Here is a 4,930-nt window from a genome sequence, read left to right as displayed (position 1 = left end):
GGCCGCCCCGCCGCAGCAGCTGTTATTTTATTTATTTTTTTCTCCCCCTCCCCCCGCCTTTCTCGGGAGAAAATGACAGGTTCTTTTTGGACAGGCGCCACTGTTTTGCCCCCCAACACTTTTACCCCCGTGCAAAATGTTATTTTTTTTGTTTTTTTCTTCGCTCGGTAAGGCTCTTTTAAAAGAAAAAGTAAGATCGCTCCCCCAGCATTTACAGACAGCTCCCTGCGAACAGGAACGGCACTATTACTCTGAAGAGAGAAAATGGCCACTGTTTTCCGAATATGTATTACCTCGCTCTGTTAAAACTGACAGAGAAGTATATTGGCCTACTTTGTGCTCCTTTGCTGTTACATAAACATCCACAATAAGGGGCAGAGCTGCCGAACAGCCAGAGAAAAAGCAGTTAAAAGGCACATGGGCAGGACCTTGAGAGACAGCCAGGCTTCAGGAGCCTTTAGAGGTTTTTGCCTGATTTCAGAGGGCAAAACTGGGTTTCTGAGGATTCACACAGCGCAGCTTAGGCCTCAGCCTTCACAAACAATTAAATATACAATGAAAAACAGAGAGACCGTTAAGTTTGAGGAGCTTTGGGGAGTTACTCTGCAAAAACCTCGTAGGGGATCTCTAGAGGAATCCTCAGCCTTCTCTAACCGAGAGCACACACTGGAGCTACAGAGAAAAATAGAGGTACAAGAGAAGGAAAGTAGAAACAAGTGCCCAAAACAAAAAACAAGTACAGAAAATAAATCTTTTTTTGGGGGGAGGGGGATAAAAACAAACAAGAAAACCCTTCAATATACGTAACCCAAAGTTCGGAGATAAAGTTAACTCATGGTGTGACTGCTCTGAGCTCCGGTTAGGTTAGTTTGAGCTCTTTCTGAGCATCAAATGTGGGGATTTCTTTTATTTTAGACATCTTATTTTTCTCGCTAAATTAAAATATCCACTTTGGTGCATTTTTAGTAGGCCTAATTTCTTCAGCTTTCGCTAAATAGGGGAGAAAGCACCCATAAACTCACAGACACCGAAAAAACATCAGTGTCGAAAATAAAGCACACATCTGTAGGTACTGATTATCTTGAAGTAAATTTGCTCTATTTAAGACAAAAAAAGAAAAAAAAAGACTCTCGGATCAGGCAGCATGGTCCTGCTGCACAACTCCTACTACAATTTTATTTCTACACTTGCTGTAAATACTGCTTTATTTATTTAGCTTCTCGTTGGGGAGGAGGGGGTTGTGTTCTGCTAAAATTACCAGTTAGTTCTAAAATATTCGCTAAATTAATACTGAAAAACTAATTCTGAAGGGATTGCTGAGGAGCGAGACAAGAAGACTGTGTGGTTTGATCTAAAAAACATCAAACTTTTTCCTCCTTTTGCCTAACTGTACTCAGTCCACGATAAGATGGAATAATGCAGTCACACAAATAATACATAACCATTTTGGCTGCTCGCAGAAAGCGAACCTCAGAATTATAATATTTCGGGACACCGTTTGTAGGAAGGTGGTTGCTTTGTATTCGGATTAGTTTGTGTATCTAAATCGGGGAAGATAAAAGCTTGCGCATAAATATAAAAGAGCTCTTTTGCCCCTATTTCGTATTCAGAGAGGCACCTCCTTTCTCAATCTTTGTTCGAAATTAAAACACATAATTAAATAGGTGTAACAGACAAAAAAAATGATGCTCCTTCCAGAGGAAAATAAGAGAAAGAGGAATAAAGAGAGAGGGAGACCGTCCCTCACTGAAATGGTGTCAAGAAGCTGCTTTTTAACCTCGAGTGTGTCCGAGACAGGCAGCTACACTTATAAAATGGCTGATAGAGGCAATCCGGCTGCTATGCTCGCAGACAGAAAATTGGTCGTGTAGTGACTTATTTTTGCAGAATGTAAACTTAATTCTTTTTTTCCTTTTTTCTTCTATTTTACCGGGTTTTGCTTTTTTTTCCTACTTGACTTTGTTTTGCTGTTTAGTTTTTAAGAAAGGGAATATTTGCCTGTCAAATGCATAATTATTTTTGTTGCTGTTTTGTAAAATGTAAGCTGATTATCCGGAGCCATTACGATGTTTCACATTTTTATGACTCCATAACCCAAAATGAGAGACAGGAATAATATGAATACACAATTTTTGTGATGTATAAGAAAAATAAATGTCTAGGTAAATTTTACATGTATTTAAGGCAGCAGACTACATTCAGAAATTATTCCCTGCGAATGTGTACACACTTATAACTCAGAAAACAGAAAAATGAATATTCTTACAAGAATTTCTTAATTCTTAAGTCACCCAGAACAAGAAGCTTCTCCGGTTGAATTTCTGAGGTTCTAAAATTAAGGTGCTATTTTACCCAAGAAGTGTAAAGAAAATTAGTTATCTTTGCAAGTGTCCTGGGGTTTTAAGATGGAAGACAGTGTTTAGCTATTTCTAATCATCCGAGTTTTGTTCCATTCCTAGCATAACTGCGAAAAGGCGGGCTTTTTTCCCCTCTAATTTTTAATAAGGTTGCTTCCATGCAATCTTTCCTTTCCACCCTCTACACTCACTCCTCACGAGCCTTTCTTTGTCTAATTAGAGACGAAAGTATCCTAATACTTTGTTTCTATAGTCTGTATTTTTAATAATTTTTAATTTGACCCTAACATTTTGCCCAAGGATTTGTTAGAACATAAAATAATTCATGTACGTATTTTCAAAAACTTTTTTCCCCGCTAATATTGTAGTACTTGATGGAGTGTAAACACGGCGATTTGCTAAAGATGACTGTTTTTAGTAACTGAAATTACCATCTCTATCCTGTGTACTAATATCAAAATATCTCAGATCAAATTTCAAGTTCACAGTACAGTAGTATTAATATGGATCTGTTTTCAGTGTCAAATATGACTGTTGTTAAATAGTGATTTTAAAAAGAAATGAGGAGAGAAAAATAAGATGAGGTCATTCTTTTCATGTAGAGTAATCTTCCCCCTGCCTGCACCCTTTCCGGGAACACACACTGAAAATTACCTAAATGAAGGGGTTATTTGTGTGTGTGGGGGGGAGCTTTGGAGTGTCCTTCCCCCCACCCCAACGGTGTAAGTATAACACAGAGTCGTTTTTAAAAGGCATTAACATTGACTCAGCTATTATTTCTGTAACTTCAGATATGACTGCGTGTTATTCTTGACACATATGAGCTCGCTGGTTGGCACTAGCACTGCAAAAAGCAGGACCTGCATTTGTAGGAGAAAAATATGTACGATTTTTAGGAGTGTTAATTAATACTGTAGTTTTTATAGCCTAACGGGTTGATAACTGGTTTGGAGGGTCAGCAATCACTAGCACCGAGTCCTGTTTATTGTTTGACGCTACCGTGCGGTTTTGTATGTTTTAACGGACCCTGAAAAAGCACGCAAATTAAGATGGGCATTTCGACTCCCACAATAAACTCTTCACTTAAAAATATTTTGACGTATAAATGTATAAGTTTTGATGCATAAGTGGATACATGTATCTATATATAAYCATATTTATATATTGACAAAAACACACATATGCATGAATTTTTGCAAAAACGTAAAAGTATAAAATCTATTATCAACATTATTTCGCAGAAATCGTGATCGGCCAACGGCAAAATGCATCCCCGCCGCACCACAGGATAGATATAAGATGTCAGAACACCTGACAGATACAAGATAGGATTTTTTTTTCCTTGGATTTATCTCTTCGTGCCTGTCGTTCGTTCAGACCCACGGTCAAAAAGAGCGTGCGAAGGCTCGTCGTGCGTGCGTGTCGGGGCGCAGGACTGGGTGGGGGGCCTCTTTTCCTCTTATTTTCTGAGCCCTCGCAGCTGAAACCTTACGGCCTTTCTTTTTATTTATTTTTTTCTGTTTTTAATTTCATTTTTAAAGTGTGATGGTTACTTTTTATCGTCCGCCAGCCCCTGCAGCACAGCCGGCGCCCACGCCTACCCGGCCCAGGTCCCTGCCGGGCRGCAGCGCCCAGGCCCAAAACACCCCAGCACCTGCCCCCAGCCGCGCCGCTTTCCCCAGAAATGTCCGGGCGGACCCGCTCGGCCGGACCCCGAATCAGGAAGTTTCCCTGCACCCCCGTGGGCAGGAAACGCCTCCGCCGCCTCTTGCCCGAGGGCGCGGGCTCGCCGCGCCTGGCGGCTCGGGCTGCGCGGCCGCGCCTSGCCCGGGTGAGCTCGGGAGGCAGGAGCGTGAGCGAAGGCGCATCTGCGCGGCAGACACCGCGGCTGCGGGAATCGCGGCCCCCGCTTCTTTCTCCCCCCTCCCCCCGAAAAAAAAATAGGGAACTAGCGTGCAAAAAGAAAAAAAAACTTCTCTAATCTATTTGCTGTATCTGCTCATTTCTCTGGAGCTTATCACTGCCGAACCTCGGCTGTAGCTCTGAAATGCTTGGTTATCCGCACTGTCCTGCGAAGGGCTTGCTTTGCTCCTCCGGCGGGGGAAGAAAATAAAGCTGATGGGGAGGCAGATTGCAAAGCCTTCACCGCCCTCAGGGCCCGGCTGCTTCGGTGGGCTCCCGGAGCGAGGGGCCGTGGCGGCCCACGTCGGTGTCCCCCGAAGTCAGCCCTGCTCGGCGGACGGCGGGCGAAGTGAGTGCGCTGCCGTGCCCGCCCCAGCGTTTGGGGGCACCAAGGCAGCTGCGGCCTCGAGCACCGAATGAGAGGGCTGAAAAGACTGAGGCTCCTGCTGACAGGCACTTTCTCTTTCTTCCCATCTTCACTAAAAGACGTGTTTTTTGAGAGCTTGCCGAGCTCACCGGTGGCTACGAGCAAAGCAGTGTTTCAGACTCAGAAATGCAGAGATCACCTCCTTGACCCTGTAACTTACCCAAGCACAGGTCTGSGGTGTGTAAGGGGGGGATAAATCCTTTAAGAGGGGGTGGGTTGTGTGTGCCTGGTGCAGGCCAGGTCC

Source organism: Rhea americana, unplaced genomic scaffold, assembly GCF_003343005.1.
Source record: "Rhea americana isolate MKP2758 unplaced genomic scaffold, rheAme1 scaffold_11, whole genome shotgun sequence".
NCBI classification, from domain to species: Eukaryota; Metazoa; Chordata; class Aves; order Rheiformes; family Rheidae; genus Rhea; species Rhea americana.
Note: the sequence above shows the minus strand (reverse complement) of the source record.